The sequence below is a fragment of the Schistocerca cancellata genome, chromosome 7 (genome assembly GCF_023864275.1).
Source record: "Schistocerca cancellata isolate TAMUIC-IGC-003103 chromosome 7, iqSchCanc2.1, whole genome shotgun sequence".
Lineage (NCBI taxonomy): Eukaryota > Metazoa > Arthropoda > Insecta > Orthoptera > Acrididae > Schistocerca > Schistocerca cancellata.
In genome coordinates this window covers 243,367,637-243,389,004 of record NC_064632.1, presented here as the reverse complement: position 1 = coordinate 243,389,004, position 21,368 = coordinate 243,367,637, and the positions used below count along the sequence as shown (strand labels likewise).

The window sequence follows — 21,368 nt, the reverse complement described above, 5'->3', positions numbered from 1 at the left end:
AAGCTTTGGGTTCTTCTAGATCATTGACGTATCTTACTTTCTTCAGCTGTTGAGGTTCTTGGAAAAAATTTAACGCCCACGCAGAGTTTTGTTTGAGTGAATGAATAAACCAGAAATGAAGCAATAGCATATATGTATTAAGTATCACTGAAAGAGGGATATTCAATAGATTAAGATCAACGAAAACAACAAAAATTTAAAATTTCAGGATTTCAACTGGTGTGGAGTCCCTTAACGGATCATCACCTGTATTTAAAGTGGAGCACTTGCTACAGTTTGTACTACCCACTGGTGAGGCTTCCTTCAATTCTGAAGGTGTTTTCAACTCCCACAATGGTCAAGTCCAATGCATAACTGCATTGTAACTGGTGGTCGTTACTTTGAACAATTATAAGAGTTTCTGTTGTTGCTATAAAGCTTAATATACTTACCTCAGTTAAAAATAAATATTCGTTTACGACCATTAGTTCAAAATGCCAAAATTTTCAGTTTAGAGTCTTCTGAAATCTGTGTAATTCTGACCCAAAAGTTTTGGTAAATCCTGAATAACTATTACCTCACTACATATTTTCTGACCGTCAATTTTTTAGGAAATTGTTTTGTCTATGTTAGAGATTCTTAGCAATGAATTCTTAGTTTGACTGTCATGTCAGCAGGTTTACAGTTACTACAACAAATGAAGTTAATAATTTTTATTTTAATAGAAGCTGCACATTTAAAAGCAGAGCGAAGTATCCAAATAGGTATTCTAAGATGTGTATATTTGTACCGAAGAACAAATATCGTGTATGTGGACCTGAGAGGAACTTGACGTTTTTATACCAGATAAAAACGAACTACGTACAATAAGACATAGGATTATGTAAGTTTCCAGAAATTGATAAATAACCATCCCAATGCTTAAAATTTTCTTTCTTTTATTCCAAGGTAAAGGACTTTATAGCAACTGGAACAGTTAGGTACCAACTCATTACATAGTTAGGCAGCAGTGACGCTCTTGAGTGATGCAGGAACTAATAGCTTTCTAATGCCTCAGAAATAATATGGTCGTGCTCCACCCCGCCAAAAACTGAGGTCTTGGAAGTCATTATATGCCTTTAGATAGTTCTAGCAGCTATAATATACAGTATCTGATCAAAACTATCCGGACACCTATTAGTTGGCGTTAATACGAGGGTTGTGCAGAAAGTATGTTCCGATCGGTCGCTAAATGGAAACCACAGTGAAAATCAGAATTATATTTGCAAGAGTTAGCTACATTTACCAGATACTTCTCTACATAGTCGCCGCTCCGACTTAGACATTTGTCGGAGCGTTATACCAAATTTCCAACACCATCGTCATAGAAGGCAGCCGCCAGTGCTTTTCGATAATTCACTACGTCGGTCTATAATGCATAGCCTGGTGCTTAGTGCATAGCCTGTCTTTGTATCCCGCGTTTCATGTGAACAGAGATGATACTCAGGACGAGCTAGTTATGTCTGTGTTGTGGATGATCGAACACTTCCCATAGAAATGGCTGCAGGAGCGTCTTCACTACACCTGCAGAGTGCGGCTGAGAATTGCCATGAAGGAAGAAGTGCGTGGCAGTTGTGTTAGATGGGCTGCATTCATTAAGGCGCAGCCTCTCAGCAGGCCCTCCTACTTGGGGGGAGACATCGTTGTTCTAGGCACCTTTACTCGCTCACAGTGCGCTCACAACTGAAAAGAGCTTCTTGATGCGATCAACGGTCATACTAGAGACATTACGCAACACATATGTGCAAAGCGTCATCGGGTTTTCACTGCGGTGTCCATTTCGGGATCGATCGGAACTTACTTTTTGGACAATCCTCGTACGTATCCACGCTTCGCAATTGATGACGGCTTTTGAACTTTGCTGGGAACACTTTCGATAATGTGCCTGTCTGTGGAGGAATGACACCATAATCCAAAACGAAAGAAGTTTGTAGTGTTCAGTAACAGCAAAGTCGACGTTGTAAGTCACCCCAAAGGTATTCCATTGGGTTCAGGTTGGAACTCGGGTCAGGCCAGTCACTTTTAGCAGTGTTACTGTCCACAGTAATTTGTGTCAGATGAGGTGCTATACGAGAGAAGGCGTTGTAATACTGAAGCCTGAATATTCCTCTACTGTTCGCAGTACAAACTACTGTAGAATGTGTTCATATCCTTCTGCATTTAACGTTTTCTCGGGCGCAGTAAGAGAACTACACACTAAGCACAAAAAATAGTCCTCTAAGGTAACATCATCACCTCTATACTTCACAGTTCGCACTACATGCGATTGCAAATAACGATATTCAGTCATTCGCCAATTTCTGACCCTTCCATAGGATTGCCTTACGATATAGCGTGACAGCCTGACTAATGACTCATGACTCAAAGTCACTCGTTTCCAGTTATCGACTGTCCAGTGGCGTTGGTCTTTACACCACTGCAAGTAGTGTTTAGCATTGACTACGGAAATGTGTGGCTCATGAGGAGCTATTAGACCACTGTATTCAGTTCTTTTTAACTCCATACCCACAGTCATTGTGCTAGTTGAACTGCTGGCAGCACTTTGGAACTCACGAATAATCTTTTCACTCATTTCATGCGATTTTCTACAACTAGCCTCCACAATTTTCAACGGCCACTGTCCGTCAGCACGTGAGTTCTACCTGGTCTTGGTTCAGTTATGATTGTTCCTTGTGTTTCCACTTCATAGTCACCTCGCAGAAGTCGACACAGACAGCTTCAGAAAGGTTAAAATATCGCTGACGGATTTATTACTACTCAGGTGACAGTGCCAAGTCTATGTTCTAAGTCACTGACCTCTTCTGTCCGACATATTCTGTTGTTACAAATTCTCTTCTGTCGACGCAACAACTTCCGCTTCCTTTTATATCGGGTCCGCCTCTCGTACCATCTAGTGGTCCTTCTTTATTATGTAGGGACGCCCGAACACTGTTGGTCAGATGCTATACATTCACGCATATCATGTCCGACTGCTCTGCCAAACGACAACTGCACGGTAACTGTAGGAATGCAACAACTATGTTACCTATTTCTGCAGAAACTCATTGAACTTTTGCGTGTCAACGCAATAAATGAGAGACAATAAAGCATAGCTCGATTTCCTGGCAAGTCTATTAGATGTAAATAAGTTATACAAAACTGCAACTAGTCACTTTTTTTTAATAATTATGTTTTATTCCATGAACCGGTTTTCGAACCTCTTCAGGTTCATCTTCAGATGGTTTCAGGAAGTTACATCATTATTGTTAGCATAATGCTGAGTGCTGGCTTGCGACAGTATAGTCGGCTTTTTTCGGTTAGTGTCCATCTGTCTGCCTCTATTTTGATATAACAACTGGACATCAAAATGGAGGCAGACAGATGGACAGTAACCAAAAAAGCCGTCTACACTGTCGCAAGCCAGTATAACAACTGGACATCAAAATGGAGGCATACAGATGGACAGTAACCGAAAAAAGCCGTCTATACTGTCGCAAGCCAGCACCCAACATTATGCTAACAATAATGATGTAACTTCCTGAAACCATCTGAAGATGAACCTGAAAAGTTTCGAAAACCGGTTCATACAATAAAACATAATTATTCAGAAAAGGGACTGCTTGCAGTTTTATATAACTTGTTTACATTCAATATACAGTCACGGTTCTAAAATGTCCGTAATGGATAAGCGTAATCTATTAGATTTATAATTCAGCGTCGCCTTTTTGTATGACAACGAAATGAAAGACAGAAAATCAAGCATAATTTTATTTTCTTTCCAGCTTATCCAATCATAAATTCCAGGCCTCACTCGAGCAGCGGGACTGTTACCATTATTTGCAGTACTTGTGTTGTTGATCACTGGTGACAGCATTTCAGAGATTTGTATCTTACGATAGCGGGAAAATGTTTGAATGACGTTACTGTGGTGTACGCCAATTATGAGGGCAACTTGCTTTCGCTATAATCTTTCTTTCCGTAAGGAAACAGTATACTGGTGCTGCTCTAATCTTACTTTTTAATGGGTTCAAAAGTAACAAACACATCACATAATTTAAGCAATTTTAAGCAGTCACTATAATTTGACTAACTGAATTAGCTATTGAGTCTGTCTTGTGCACACGATGGCAGCTGTCTGTCATGTCGGGAGACGTAAGATGTACATTTGTCAACTAGTGTAGTTTCGGGTAAGTGTACCTACCACTGTGATGGTTTATTCAGAAGTGCTTGCAGTTGAACAGGAACAGTAGAGAAGGCAGCAGAAGAATTTCATGGTCCATACAATCTTGATGTTATTCGGCGGAGGATTTTTCTCCTTCTTGTGTAATGACATGAGACTAGAATGCAGATCATCGGAGATACCAACATTTATCAGTTATCCAGCGAATGAAACCAATCCAGCAACCAATACGTGAGTGCTGGGCATATCTGCCGCAAGTGGGCAAACGCATATGCCCGATGTGATATGGCCTCTGGCGTAGTTGACAGAAGGAAGCGGATGAACCGATTGCGAGAAATCCTTATTGACAGTGAAGAATGTTCTCGAAGAGAAACAGTGAAGTGGAAAGAGAAACTGAAGGGAAGAAGAGAAAAAGAAACACTTTACTGTGACAACCGTTTCATCTCAGGATACGAAATGCAGCAAACGCCCTCAGTTATTTGCGAATGTGTTCCAAACTCTGTCTTTCTCTATAGCCTTTATCCTCTACCGCTTCCGCTAGCACCTTCGAAGCTATTCCCTGATATCTTAACAGATGGCCTATCATCCTGTCCCTGCTTCTTGTCAGTGTTATCCATATACTCCTTTCCACACCGATTCTGCGAATAATCTTCGCATGCCTTGCCTTACCAGCCCACCTAATTTTCAACATTCGTCTGTAGAACCACATCTCAAATGCTTCGATTCTCATCTGTTCTGCTTTTCCCACGGGCCATGTTTCAATACTATACAATGCTGCGCTCCAAACGTACATTCTCAGAAACGTCTTCCTCAAATGAAGACCAATATTTGATACTAGTAGACTTCACCTGACCAGAAATGGCCTTTTTGCCAGTCCTAGTCCGCATTTGCTGGTAGCAAAATTCCTTAACTTTGTCTACTTGGTGTTCCCAAATTTTGATGCGAAGTTTCTCGCTGTTCTCTTTTGTCCCACTTCTTATTACAATAGTCTTTTTTCTGTTTACTCTCAGTCTACTTTCTGTACTCATCTGGCTGTACATTACATACAACACATCTCTTAATTCTTCCCACTTTCGTTGAGGGTAGCAATTTCATCAGCGCGTTTCTTTTATTTTTATCATTGTTTCTTCGATGCACAGATTGAACATTAGGGGCGAAAGATTACATCCCTGTCTTACATAGATCTTAATCCGATAACTTCGTTCATGGTCTTCCAGTCTGATTGTTCCGTCTTGGTTCTTGTATGTTGTGTAAATTACCTTTCTTTCTCTATAGCTCACCCTATTTTTCTCAGAATTTCGAACACTTTTCACCATTTTACGTTGTCGAACGCTGTTTCCAGGTCGAGAAACCCTATGAACGTGTTTTGATTTTTTCCAGTCTCGCTTCCATTATCAAACGCAACCCCAGAACCGCCTCAAATGTTCAAATGTGTGTGAAATCTTATGGGACTTAACTGCTAAGATCATAAGTCCCTAACCTAAATTACCCTTAAGGACAAACACACACACCCATGCCCGAGGGGGGACTCGAACCTCCGCCGGGACCAGCCGCACAGTCCATGACTGCAGAGAACCGCCTCTCTCGTGCCTTTACCATTCCTGGTGCCAAACTGATCGTCATCTAACAGATCCTCAATTTTATTTTCCGTTCTCCGCATATTATTATTAGAAACCTGCTTGCATGAGCTTTTAAGCAGATTGTGCGGTAACTCTCGCAATTGTTTCGAAATTGTGTGGGTGATGTTTCTGTGAAAGTCTGATGGTATTTCGTCAGATTCATACATTATGGAAAACCATCTTGAAGAGGCAGTCGTTTTGTTGCCACTTTCTCCAATGATTTTAGTACTTTCGATGGAATGTTATCTATCATATCTGACTTCCTTTATCTTAAGTCGTTCAATGCTCTTTTAAATTCTGCTTCTAGTACTGAGTCCCCTATCTTCTCTAACTCGACTTCTGTTTCCTCTTCTATTACGTCATCCTCCCCATCATAGAGACCTTCAGTGTGCTCTTCCCACCTATTCGCTCTCACCTCTGCATTTGAAAGTGGACTACCCATTGTACTCTTAATGTCACCGCCCTTGCCTATACTTTCAACATTGTTTTGCTCTTTCTGTATGCTGAGTCAGCCCTTCCGACAAACATTTGTTTTACTATCTATTTACGATTTTTGTGCAATCATTTCACCTTGTCTTCCCTGCACTTCCTATTTATTTCGTTCCTAAGTGACTTGTACTTCGTGTTCCTGAATTTCACACAACATTTTTACATTTCCTCCTTTCGTCGATCAACTGAAATATTTCTTCTGTTATCTGTGATTTCTTTGCAGTTGTCTTCTTTATACCTATGTTTTTCTTTCCAACTTCTGTGACTGCCCGTTTTAAAGATGCCTATTCCTGTTCAACTGGACCGCCTACTGAGCTATTCGCTGTCGCAGTATCTATAGCATCAGAGAACTTAAAGCGTTTCTCTTCAATCCTGCGTATTTCCATATCCCACTTATTTGCGCATTGATTCTTCCTAACAAATCAAACTTCATACTAGGTTGTGATCTCGGTTTATATCCACTCCTGGGCACTCCTTATAATCAAGTATCTGTTTCCTGAATCTCTGCCTGACCGTGATGTAATCTGACTCGAATCTTCTCGTATCTCGGAGTTTTCCTAGTATACTTCCCCCTTTCTGATTCTTGAACAGATTATTCAGTATTACTATCTGAAAATTATTGTAGAACTGAACTAGTTCTGATTCTGCTACCAAGCTCATAATCTCCCGTAACGTTTCTTCTACTCCTTCCATTCCAGTTCCTCACAATTATTAGATTTTCGTCTGCCTTTAAGTACTAAAAGTTACCCTTTCAGTATCTTCGTAAACATTCTTTATCACTTGTTCGTCTGCTTGCTACGTCGGCATGATATCTGAATTATCGTTGGTGGTGTCGGTTTAGTTGCGACGAGAACGATCCTATCACTGAACTGTTCTCAGTATTTCTCTTTGTGTCCTACCTCCGTATTCATAACGAATCCTACTCTCATTATATAATTTTCTGCTGCTGTTAGCTTTACACTATACTCATTTGTCGAGAAATGCTTGTATTCTTTTCACGTTACTTAACGAACCCCTACTATATCCAGACTGAGGATTGACGTTTTCCTTTTCAGAATTTCTAGCTTCCTTACCGTGTTTAAACTGCTAGCTTTCACGGCCTTATATGTAGAACGTTACCCTTCCCTTGGTTGTTTTATCTTTAGCTCATGGGCACCATCCCCTCGGCAGTCCTCCCCAGGCATTGGAATGGGGGACTAGTCCGGAATCTTTTGCCAATGAAGACGTGATCATGATACTTTTGCACATGCCATATATCCTGTAGATGCAGATTATGTGTCTTTAATGCACTGGTTTGCATTGCCCTTTGCATCCTCTTGCCGTTGATCATTGTTGATTATTCTACCTTTTAGGGACAGTTTCCCATTTTAAGAGCAAGAGAGTGCCCTGATCTTCAGCCCGCTCCTCCACCCCTTTTGACAACGCCGTTGGTAGAACGAGGGTGATAGCTTCTGCCGGTAGTCTTCGGCCACCATTGATGATAGATTTTATTCAGACTATAAGCACTGGTGATGTTCGAACTCGGGAGTCAGAAAATTTTCTTTACTACTGGAAGACGCTACCCCTAGACCACAGCCGGCCGCGGTGGTCTAGCGGTTCTAGGCGCTCAGTCCGGAGCCGCACGACTGCTACGGTCGCAGAATCGAATCCTGCCTCGGGCATGGATGTGTGTGATGTCCTTAGGTTAGTTAGGTTTAAGTAGTTCTAAGTTCTAGGGGACTGATGACCTCAGATATTAAGTCCCATAGTGCTCAGAGCCATTTGAACCATTTTGAACCCTAGACCACAGAAGCATTTATAAATGTGGAAATGTAAATATCTTCATTCCGGGGACGGTGAAAGTATTTCAATGAGTTGAACTGTTCTGAGGATATGATATAAATTTGAAGCTTTTTCCTAGGCTGTCACATTTTACAAGTTTCTAAAATATGTTGCTCTGGTTCTATTTAAAATAAGAGTAGCTTTTAGACACGCATAGGGTACTGTAGAGATCGTATGTGAGTTTTTGAGTTTGTACGTGATTTTTGTAGGAGGTACGGAGTTTAAAGCGTTATTCTATCGCTACGGAGAATGAAGTGACGTGGCGGCTACGTGCAGACAGTGAAGCTCCCACAAAATAAAGTGGCACCGGCTCAGAAACAAAAATGGTTCAAATGGCTCTGAGCACTATGTGACTTAACTTCTGAGGTCATCAGTCCTCTAGAACATAGAACTACTTAAACCGAACTAACCTAAGGACATCACACACATCCATGCCCGAGGCAGGATTCGAACCTGCGACCGTAGCGGTCGCGCGGTTCCAGACTGTAGCGCCTAGAACCGCTCGGCCACCCCGGCCTGCCGGCGCAGAAACAATTTCTCGTCGTGAGCGCTGACCGATTCCAACCCGCTGTATCAAAGGGTCAGCCGCCACATTGCCTGGCGCCTGACGATCTGCATCCGTCGAGCACTGTCGTTGCCATCTGTTTACTATATAGCCTGGCATCACTGTCTTCACGCAGCATAGGTCTCAGAAAGTTCATTATCAAACGCTTTGATTATGTTGGAAAGCCGCTACATTTTTGGTGGAAAAAGAAGCAAAAATATCAGCAACGAGGCTTCAGAGAGCTGCTCGAGTTACTTAATAAAGATATCGTTCGAATGGCTCTAAGCACTATGGGACTTAAGCTAACAAGAAGAGACAGGAACACACTGACGGAAAGAAAACTCTGCACCTAGAAGGAGTTGTGCGAGATGAACTAAAGTTTGTAGGAGTGTTTCTACATTGAAGGTGATGCCCATTAAAGGTCGCATAAGATTGGCGCTAGTAGCGCCACTACAAGGATGCGGTGGTAACGGCCGTCAACGTTAGTTACCTTTGAGACTGGACGTGTTGAGAATGTCTTTAAGGGGACAAAGACGCCATTATCAATATCTCACTGAGTTTGAAAGATGTCGTGTAATAGAGCTAAGAGAAGCACGAAGACATGGCAGGAACGTAGTCACGGTACATGATTTCTGGCAGCGGTGGTGACGAAAATGCACGGTCGCAAGACGACCAGGCTCCGCACGGCCACGTATTACTACCGAAAGAGAAGACCACAGTGTTCGGCGTTTTACTCTGGCGCATCGCACTGCATTTGCAGCAGCAAGTTGAGCAGCAGTCGGCACCACAGTGACTCAACGAACTGTTGGGTTGGGTTGTTTGGGGGAGGAGACGTAACAGCGAGGTCATCAGTCTCATTGGATTAGGGCGAGGGGGGCAAAGGAAGTCGGCCGTGCCCTTTCAAAGGAACCATTGCCACATTTGCCTGGAGCGATTTAGGAAATCACAAAAAACCTAAATCAGGATAACCAGACGCGGGATTGAACCGTCGTCCTCCCGAATACGAATCCAGTGTGCTAACCACTTCGCCACCTCGCTCAGTCAGACCGAACTGTTCCAAAGCGGTCACTTGAGAAGAACAGCTGCCAGCCAGACTTGCTGTAGCGTGCTTTCCACTGACCCCGAACCACTGCCATTTGCGACTTAAGTGGTGTGGAGACGAGGATGAAGATTTGTTGTGTTTTCTGATGACAGTTGTTTCTATCTCGATGCCAGTGATGGTAAGAAGGAGGCTGGTCGATGGCCTGCAACCAACATATCAGCATGTTAGAGTAAAATGTGTCTGATAAGAACTGATTTTATCAGATAAACACGTTTTATGGTTTCAGCTGCGTATGAAACTTATAAACTCTGTGTGCGCCACATGGTATCATGGATGAAGAAACTGATCGTAATTATAGTAACGAAGTTTTTGTTCAGTCTTATCATCCTGTTGTGTACATAGTTCCGCGTAGTCAGCGCGTACGCAACTTTCCCGCTAGAGCGCGCCCCACTAAGCACAACAGCGCAGGCGCAGCGCTCGTCCGTCTCTGCGCTACGAGATGGCGCTGCCTTAGAGACGGACCAAATTCTGCTTCCGCCGATCCGCATATTAATATGTAACGCAGCCAATGAGATTTCTGCTAACTTAGAACGTTTTCTCCTCGCGGATCACACTTGTGTGGTGATACCTGAACACGCGAGGTATTATAACGAGTGTACAGACCTCCGATTAGTCAGTCTGCATTTGTCTGCACAAGTCTGTGCCAGTCTGCATTAGTCTGTACCGCTCTATAGTCAAGTTTCAGTCTGTGCCTAATAAGATTATCATATTTCTGTACATAGCCATGAAGATAAATAGATAAATGTATAGACACTTTGTCAAGTATCAGAGATATGTGAGAATAAGATTAACGTACCAAGACCAAAGGAACTTCAGATTGTCAATTGTAAATAGCATCCAGAACCAAGTTAAGTAACTTTTAGGCTTGTTATTATTTTAATAAGCGTGTGTGAGAAAGTTAATCAAGTTTTGTCTAAAGTTGGTCACCGTCAATCTGCTACTCTAAGCGTGCAAGTGGCATTTCTAATCATCTGACCTAACGGCGGAAGATAAACACACCACAATAACACCACGAGACATATTGCAGACACTCGCCCACTTCGTTAGAGCGACAAGTCAAATAATCTGATGGTGTGTGTACCGAAGATCTTACAGTACGCACACCACACATCCGTCATACCATACGCCACCCCATTTCACCCGAGACTGAAAACAGCAGCGCACTATTTGGACGAGTCCGCCACACGTCGCTTCAGGCGCCACCGGTGACTGCAAACGGTTGTGGTGCAGACGACGAAGAGACGTGTCGCCGCCACGCCACCTCTGTGCACGTTGTGTTAAACACGCTAGTGACTCTAAACAAAGCCACGTACCCGCAACGACTCTGCCACATGTCCGCGCCACGCCACTTCTGTGTGCGTTTGGTAGCAACGTTGTCGCGACAAGTAAAAAGCACATAAACTAACTTGACGTGTCACTGCACCAACGACGACGTAGGGGAGGAGACAACGTACGTGATGGGAACTCCCTTTTGAAGGACGACTGCACGACAGCGCTTGTGCAAAACGACCGCTGAAGCCTATGCACAAATGTACGTCTCATATAATTTGTAAGCTATAGCTAGTGAAGTCTGCAAACGATCCTTTGGTCATGTCAATGTGATCAACATTTCGACAAACATAAACCAAGGTCGACTGTTTCTCACTAGAGTAATCGCATAAAGAGTCGCATAAAGACAGAAACAGTGAAAGCGAAATAAGATCGGCCACCCACTGCCAGAAGGAATTCTCACAAAACAGGAAGTGAGTATACAATGCAGTGCAGCAGACAACGTCACTCTCAACAACACTGAAAGTGTGTTTAGACCTGTGCGCCTGGCAAATCATCGTGGTGCGACTGTGCTTGCCCTACTCGCAAGTAGAGGCCCACGTGTAGCTGCGTGCCTCTTCCTCAAGACGTGAGTGCGAGTGATTCCATTCACTCCTGTGTTCACACGGGGCACCTCAACTATCATGTGGGGCAAGCTGCAGCCGCACGGCGACTAGTCGCAAGGCCAACAGGTGCAAACACGTTTTAACAATATGTTACGAATAACTTATGTCAGGTATAAACGAAACACAGACTGGAAAAAATGACACCAGAAGGTAATTAATGCACAGTAATGAAATTTCGGAAATAGATTTCTCTAGGTAACATGTTCAAATTATTAACATTTCAAAATAGCAAGTTAATGTATGGTTGACATAAGCCATTGCAAATGTGAAATGTTGGTACATTAATAACCGGTGTAACCGCCATCATGTTGAATACAAGCATGAAAGCGTGCATGCGTTGTGTTGTACAAGTGCCGGATGTCAGTTTGTAGGATGACGTTCCATGCCTATTGCACTTGTTCAGTCCATACAAGGCGAGTTAACGCTGTTTGTGGATGACGCTGGAATTGTCGTCCTATGCCATTTGCACTAACCTTCCGAACCAATTGCTTAACAACTTAAAGCAGTCAAACAGATTGCATAAAACACTCATATAGGTACGAAAATGGGTTACTATACTTTCCGATACCTAGTTTCAACTACTTTTCAAGGTCACCCGACTATCCCCTTTCTGCTATTTTGCACAGTAATAATGAAAAATACGCTTATGGATTATCTGGAAAGGAGACTATTTATGAATTTTTGGCAGGGTAAGGCGCACTCTGAAGCAATGGGTAGCCAGGTGACCTTGAAAACTAGTTGAAACTAGGTAGCTGAAAGTATAGTAACCCACTTTTTGTAACTGTATGAGAAGCGATGTCATGATCACACGACTAGAAATGAAATCAAATTGCGAAAAATGACGAAACATGCGTATAAATTGATGGAAAATACGTCGAAATGGAGGGAGCAGTCGCATGTCTTGTGCTTGATGCAGTAAAATTTTGTACATGGGGATGAGTATGTGACAGCAAGAGAAATACGAGAAAACGGTGACATGGGAGCACCGGGAACCAGGGAAATAGTAATTTTTTTCTCGAGGCAACATTCTATTGAAGTAATGGTGATACACTCAACTTGACTACCGCCGTTGATGCTTTCCTGGAAAAAAGACAAGCATCTTCATTTAAACTTACATGCATCTGCATTAAATGATAAACGAGTGTGGTTAGAGTGATTGGTTCACATGGAGTTGGAACGAGGTGTGATTTAATGGTAGACTGAGGAAGCGTTCTAGAGAGAGAGGGAGATGTGTCTGCTGGTCAATCGACCATTTTTATCTGTTGCTGTCGAGATGCATTAGTTGTGTGAAATAACCTGTGTTCGACTCGTATACAACTGCTTATTCTGTGTGTGACTTAGAGCATGTCTACTCGTGTTTGCAGTCGTTAACAGCAAACCTCTCAGTCATTAGAGGACTTCAATAACATGTGTGATGAAACATGTCCATTCTGTTTCGGCGCTTTTCTCTAGACGAGCAAAGATTTATGTGACGTACTCCATCCCCTCCCGCATCTTGGGCATAAAACAGAGTCTTCAGTTTCATAACTGCGGTGATTCTAAGTTAGGGACAGGTTTTTGTGAGGTATTACAATCCTCGTGTATACATCTGCTTGACGGACGTCCTGTTTACGGGATCATTGGTAGCATGAAGTGTAATTTAGTATGTTAAACGCCACCGCTATGCATTTGTCAATATTCTTGTAAGAGGTATTCCCCGTTACTAAGGGTCATTTTCTATAGGACCGATGCGAGCATAGTATAATTTCTGAGCCGTGATCGGATGTGAACAGTGGATGCTATACACCTCTGGAAAGCTATACTGAGCATTTTTAACAAAATGGAGATGTGCGGTTATTTAATATCAACCGTCGACTTCTGCATGGATGGAGATCGCCAGGGAAACAGCTATGTCATTGTGGATAACGATAAGACTGGTGGAATAGAGTGTCCAATGCGGTTAAGCCCCAACTGTGGAGAAAAGATTGTAACAAATTTATATGTCAAATCACAAGTTCAGGTGTGAAGAAAGATATTGGTAACCACATTATACATTTCATAAAGTGTCCTGACATGGGACTACGGGAAACATTTAGCTCTTCCTTGGCTAAGCAGCACAGCACTACCAAGTTGGAGGCTACAAAATACAAGTACAGAATGGATCGTGTATTCGACCCCATGCAAGAGTGTTTACGTGTATTAGACACCAACACACAACATTTACAATGTGCTCCACTTTACTCCGTGCCACTCGCTTCCATGTGGCGTCAATTAACGGATAATGTACAGAACAATTGTTGTGTTATGTTTAATAACGTACTGCAGTTTGTGTACTGGTGTAATGAGAATAACCGAAAATTGACAGGTGTACAAGTAAGTCTTCCAGAACCTCTAGACCGAGGAAGCTTATCATCAATGTTCTGTCTGCATACATTTTTAACTATCCACCTGTAAACTACGTGGTGGTTCTTAACTATGACTCCAATAAGGAAGATGTAACTGTTATATAGAAGTTTTATGTTAAAGCAGGAGGAACTTATTTTTCCCAATCCAAAACATTCTTCTCCACAACACCATCTGATATAGATGCAGCAGAAATGGGTCTGGTTGACACGAGAAACATTATTTATTTATTTAACATGGCAAGATTAGGGCCATCAGGCCCTCTCTGACATCTAACCAGGCATTCTACTTATTTTACATTCATATGTTTTAGTAGGCATGTTAAACTACATCTAGTACAAAAAGTGAAATAAACGATTACAAAGGCACACCTGGAAGAATACATACATATAGAGTTTATATTAGTAGATCATAAGTACTGTTATAATTAGACTTTATTGAAGAGACAGATTTTAGATAGGAGTGCTAGCAGCATGGAGTATGAGGGCGACTGATGGTGAAGGGAGGAGAAGAGTAGAGACATGATGAAACATAATTAAGGAAATATAAAGGAAAAGAAGATTGCGTGGCTAATAGAGATAGAAGAAGAGGAAGGCATCTCAGGAGCAAGCATTATTCCACAAGTAATAAGAAAAAGAGTAGATTTATTACACTGACTTAAGCCATTCCCCATTAAAAAATTACACCTTTATGTACAGTTAATATTTTATGTGCACTGAAATGGATACTAGAAACGGAGGACATAGAATTAAATAAAAGAAAACAGGACAAAACGGAGAAGATAACTGCCATGAAGGAAGAATATAAGCTGCAAATGGAAAAGGAAGAGGCCATGGCAGTTGTGCAGGCCAGGTTTACGTATAGCTCCAAACACAGTATATAGAGATATCTGGCTACGACTGGGGAATACAAGATAATAGAATTTACTGTAAAGATCAGTGGTAAGTTGCCATATGTTGGAGTCCTGGCCGAAAACGGCACATTGAAACACGTTTTCTACGTTAAAGGACACATGAAAAATCTGTTTATCAAACTCCATTCCTCTTTGGATCTGCTTAAAAAGGCTGGACGCATTATATCGAAATGTGGTGGGCTTGATGTCATACACTTAGCAATAGAACAACCGTTTTCAGAGCTAAAAACCGACGGGATAACAACCTTTAATGGCAATTCGTTTGCAAAAGTTGTCAGCTTAAAGCTCTATACAGAAATTCCACAAGAATGTGCTGCAGAAGAACTGACAGCCTACACCCAGGAAGATGTGGAGTATTATAACAACAGTGTCATGCAGGAAATAGGAGGAAAAATTAAAATCTCCGAACTCTTTCGTCTACAAGAACTGCCAGAAGAGCGGAACTAATCGTGAAAACATAAAAGAGGTGGTCTATCGACGATGACTCCGTATCCAGCAATCTCCACTACTACAAATGTTAATCATCTGTGAATGTGAAGAACATATCTAAAAAAAAAAAAATGTGTATTTTGATGAGGCGTTGTGACGGTTTTTTGTGTATCATCAACATCGACAAGTGCAATGAATATGGATGATACGATACTCTATGGTATTCCGCGGTTTGAATTCACTGTGTTTTTTTTTTTTAACAGTTGCGTTGATTTGATTTTGTAAATGATACTGAAAATATTATACACATGTACAACAAACTACAACTTCTCCCGGATAATTATTTTGTTCAAATTGCACAAGAATTCCACCTGACGTAGTGTAGTAATGTTGACTGTAAGCTGTGTTCATATCACTAAAATTTCAGATCGTACATCAGAGCTTTTATAATTTTTTTGTCTTCGATGGATTTAATTATTCTTAGCAAATTGAGCATGAAAAGGAACCACAGAATACCACCCGCACACAACACTGACGTATGCTACCAAAAAATATTTTTCTCCATGATTCGTCCGTAGTTTAATTTTGGCCTAATACATCAGCAATGAAATCTTGTTCAACAATAAAAACCATCAGCACTGTTCTTAGAAAATGCACTCTGATTCGATTAATTATAAATAGAAATCAGTACCACCGGTCTACATTTATTTCTTACACATCGTATTATTGTTGGTAGTTTCAAGTAATTTAAATTTGCCGCTGTAATAAAAGTTAAGATGGCGGCCAACAAAAGATAGAGGATTTCTTTTTTAATTAAGATTTTCCTTTTCCCAATAAATAGTTAATCATTTAAATTGATGCCACCAATAAAAAAAATTATAAATTTTTTTACAAATTAGTTTAACACAAATCCATGCCATTTTCAACTAGAAGTACAGACAAAGTTGCTATATAATTGCAACTAACAATGGCTGCGCTTCTTGCAGATATGATAAAACAATTAATACAAAATTATAATTAAAAGATAGAGTGATTTTTCAATAATTAATCATAAATAGTTTTAACGCATTTGGCTCTATTTGTTTTTACCAGCAAATGAACATAAAAGTGCAATAATTTTACATTAAACGTTTTTCATTTAACAGACCTCAAATCGATTCGCATCTTGCGTCGGCGATGTACATCAGAAGAAGACGACAAAAGGGTACAAAACAAAAGAAAAGAATGACATAGATTAACAAAGAATGTGAGACCAATATTATCTCTGTTTTACATAATTATCATCTTTTTAAGAAATAATTACATAATTAAATGAATATTATCCACAAGTTCATATTCCACTCGTAATAAAAAATGTATATATATATAGTGGATGTTATAGCGTCCCGAACATCCAGGTACTATCATTCTTTATGTGTTTATCGTCCAGCCCGCCGACACAGTTGGACTTGTTCCACATTGCGTAGTTAGTGTGTTATCTTTGTGTATGTATCATGGATCATTTGCGTGATAATTCGTAATGATGTGAAATGCGTCACTTTACATACAAAACTTAATTTCTTAAATATTTCTGTATGCTGAACATTTAATTTCTTATAAAATACGAGATGTGAGTTAGTGTTTCCTACCCACAACATTAAAATAATAGAAATTCTTCTGTAGATGAAAATGGGTTGTCAAGCAGAAGGTTTTTAAGTTTGTTTTCAATTTTTACTTTTATATCTGTCGGAGATTTTATCTCTCTTTGTAAACTTTGTTGCAACACTGCGCACCCCTTTTTTGTTAAAGACAATCTTAGTGTGGAGTAATGAATGTCATTTTTCCTTATGGTATTGTAATTATGTACATCGTTATTACTTTTGTCTGCAGTGGATTAATTACAACAAACTTCATGACGGAATAAATATACTGTGAAACAGTAGTCGTAATGCCATTCTCCTTAAACGATCTCTAGAAGATAATCGTGTATCAGATATTACTCTTACAGCATGTCTCTGAGCAATGAAAACCTTTCTTCAAGATGAGTGCCCCCAGTACATTATATCACAAGTCACTTTTGAATGAAAATATGAAAAATATGTCAACTTACTGATTTGTCTCTCCCTAAGATTTTCATTTATTCTAAGTGCAAATGTGGCTGCACTGAGCTATTTTAGGATCTCCGGAATGTGCTTTTTTCCAATTTAAATTCTATTCAATGTGAACATCTAAGTATTTTGAAGATTCCACCCTATTTGTTATTTCCTCACACTGTGTTACACTTATGATTGGTGTAGTACCTCTAGAAGAGCGGAATGGAGTATGTCGTTTTTTTCTTTTTTTCAAAATTCTGGGCGAGACCATTCGCAGAAAATCGTCAAGGATACTTTTAATAACACTGTTTACAATTTCTTCTGTTTCTGCATGTCTGCTTCGATTAATTACAATACTTGGGGCATGTGTAAAAAGAACGAGTTCTGCTTGTTGTATGTTAGATGGAAGATCGTTTACACATATGAGGAACAATAGTAGACCTAAGCGTGAGCCATGGTAAACTCATTACGTGATTTCTCTCGAGTCAGAATAGTGCCCCCGACTTCATTGGTTGAATTAGTAAGTATAACTTTCTGCATTTTTTTGTCAGATATGGCATTTTCCACTGGTTGGCTAGACAGAACAATCCCATAAAACTGTAATTTATCGAGGAGAATATTGTGATTTTCATAGTCAAATGTGTTAGATAGATCGCAAAAATACCAACTGGCACTATTTACTTATTTAATGCTTGTAAAATTTCGTGAGTGCAAATGTAACTAGCATTCTCAGTAGAACAACTCTTCTGAAATTCTCACTGTGATTTGCTGACTTTATTATTGTTGCTCAGGTGAGTTACTATATTGGAACACACCAGCTTCTCAAAAACTTTGGAGAATGATGTCAGCAGTGGAACAGGTCGGTAGTTATTGTCATCTCTCCTATCAACTTTCTTATGGAGGGGTTTGAAATGGAATATCTCAGTCCCTCTGGATAAATGATTTGTGTAGTAATCGTTATAAATTTTATCGCATTTGGCAGCAAGCAGTTACATGATTTGCTCTGAATGATGTTCTTCACTTTATCTGTCATAATATAGAAACTCTTTTTACATATCCGGCCAATATAGTAAAAGTAGTCGGAACGGATGTTTTATATGATAATATTTCTTCTCCTTTTTCAACGACACTGGAAATGTCCAATAACTTCTTGACTGTTGAACATCTACGAGTCGTAAAACATCGAAATCATGACTGTCTCGGTCTGCTTTAGGCAGCATATTCTATTCAGCAGCAATTTCGACTCACTTTTCCTCGCAGACCTATGCAGTGCACTTTGCCGACGCGACGTCGGTGCCGTGACGTCGGTGCTGCGCCGTCGCCAGACAACTTGTGCACTGCGCCTTAACTCTCGCAATACCAAGGTGGGATTGGGGGGTGGGGGGGTACTTTATGTCTACGTCTGAAAATATTGTAATCTAGCTAGTTGCTTTATATTTTAAAATTTTCGTTTAAACTCAACGCCAAAATTTAGCTCTCCATAGGAAATCTAACTTTCCGCAATGAATGTTGTATTCAGATCAATCTTCCAGGTTGAGGGCCCTACTTACATATCAATTTCTCTTTAAAAGTATGTTACGACTACATGTTAACAACAAGGAACTGAGTTTACATTTTAAAAAAAAAATATTTACGTTGCTCATGAAGTAGGTCATGAAAAATGTTTCGAATTTTAAGAATGTGTTGAAAGGTATTTTCAGATTCTGGACCAAACATACAGATCAGTAGCTCTTTAAAATGTATGTTATTAATATACACCGAGTTGACAAAAGTCACGGAATAGCGATATACTCATACGCCGATGGCGGTAATATCACGTACACAAGGAATAAAAGGGCAGTTGATTGGTGGAGCTGTCATTTGTAGTCAGGTGACTCGTTCGAAAAAGTTTCCGACGTTATTATGGCCGCACGACTGGAATGAACAGAATTTGAACGCGGAATTGTAGTTTGAATTAGATGCATGGGACTTTCCATTTCGGAAATAGTTAGGGAATTCAATATTCCGAGATCCGCAGTGTCAAGAGTGTGCCGAAAAAAAAAAAAACGAATTTCATGCGTTACCTCTCACCACGAAAAACACAGTGGCCGACGGCATTCCCTTAAAAATGGAGAAGGTTGGCTTGGGTTGATTTGGGGGGAAGGGACCAAACAGTGAGGTCATCGGTCTCATGGGATTATTGAAGGATGGGGAAATAAGTCGGCCGTGCCCTGTCAAAGGAACCATCCCGATATTTGCCTGAAGCGATTTAGGGAAATCACAGAAAACCTAAATCAGGATGGCCGAGCGCGGGATTGAACCGTCGTCCTCCCGAATGCGAGAGCAGAGTGCTAATCACAGCGTCACCTCGTTCGGTGAGAAACTGAGAGCAGCGGTGTTCCCGTATAGTTATCAGTGCTAAACGACAGGCAATACTGCGTGAAATAACCGCAGGAATCTATGTGGAACGTGCGACGAACGTATTAGTTGGGACAGTGCGACGAAATTTGGCGGTAATGGGCTATGGCAACTTGTGACCGACGCGAGTGCCTTTGCTATCAGCACGACATCGTCTTCAGCGCCGCTCCTGAGCTCGTGACCGTATCGGTTGGACCCTAGACGACTGGAAAACCGTGGCCTAGTCAGATGAGCCCAGATTTTTCAAATGTGTGTGAAATCTTATGGGACTTAACTGTTAAGGTCATCAGACCCTAAGTTTACACACTACTTAACCTAAATTATCCTAAGGACAAACACACACACCCATGCCCGAGGGAGGATCCGAAACTCCGCCGGGACCAGCCGCACAGCCCATGACTGCAGCGCCCAAGACCGCTCGGCTAATCCCACGCGGCTGAGCCCAGATTTCAGGTGATGGTACGTTTCGAGTGTGGCCAGGGATCCAAGTTGTAACCAAGACATTGTGCAAGCTGGTGGTAGCTCCACAATGCGTTTACATGGAATGGACTGGGTCCTCAGTCCCAACAGAACCGACTACTGAATGGCAATCGTTATTTTCAGCTACGTGGGAACCGTTTGCAGCCATTCATGGACCTCATGACAGCAAGCCATGTCAGCGGGTCACAGTCGTTTACAGCTATTTTGAAGAACATTCTGAACGATTCCAGGAAATGATTTGGCCATCCAAACTACCCGGCATGAATCCCATCGAACATTTACGGAACGTATTCGAGAGGTCAGTTCGTGCCCAAAATCCTGCCCCGGGAACACGTTCGTACTTATGAACGGCTGTAGAGGCAGCGTGGCTCGATATTTCTGCAGGGGACTTGCAACGACATGTTCAGTCCGTGTGACGTCGAGTTGCTGCACTATACCTGGCAAAACGAGGTGCGACACGATATTAGGAGATCATATCCGTTATAATTATCAGGGCTATTACACCGTGGTCGGTTGATGAATTCTGTGTTGTTTCCCAACGTTTCGTCCCCGTCTGCGGGAGATATCTTCAAGGGGGTCTGTAGCCCGATGGAAGGTGCACCACACCCACTGGCTCGCTACTGACTGCCGCTACATGCAGGGTCCGCGCCGCGGCGTGACGTCACGTGTTTTGGAAACGTCAGTGCAATTGGCCGCTGTCCGCTGCCGTCGATCGCCGTTGCCATCACCCAGTAGTGGACGGCTGGTACACATCTTCTTCAACACCGGCATCCATATACCGTTTAATTTCACGCCCTCCTCCTTTCGATTGAAATTATTAGGGTATTTACCGATTTCGATTGCCTCCCTGTAGAGCCTTTCATAATATCCGCTTGTGGCCGCTAGTACTTGCGTCTCCTCGAAACGAATATGACGGTTACCTGGCTGGAAAGCATGCTCCGCAACAGCGCGTGGACACGGAATTTAGCGGCAGTCAGTAGCGAGCCAGTGGGTGTGTTGGACCTTCCAT

The 21,368-nt window shown here is 41.5% G+C and overlaps 1 protein-coding gene across 1 annotated transcript in view; it reads left to right on the top strand.

Annotated features, from left to right (window-relative positions):
* LOC126092718 (orexin receptor type 2-like) overlaps positions 1 to 21,368 on the top strand; it is a 120,186-nt gene that overhangs the window by 65,331 nt on the left and 33,487 nt on the right. The gene's annotated exons all lie outside the window — the stretch shown is intronic.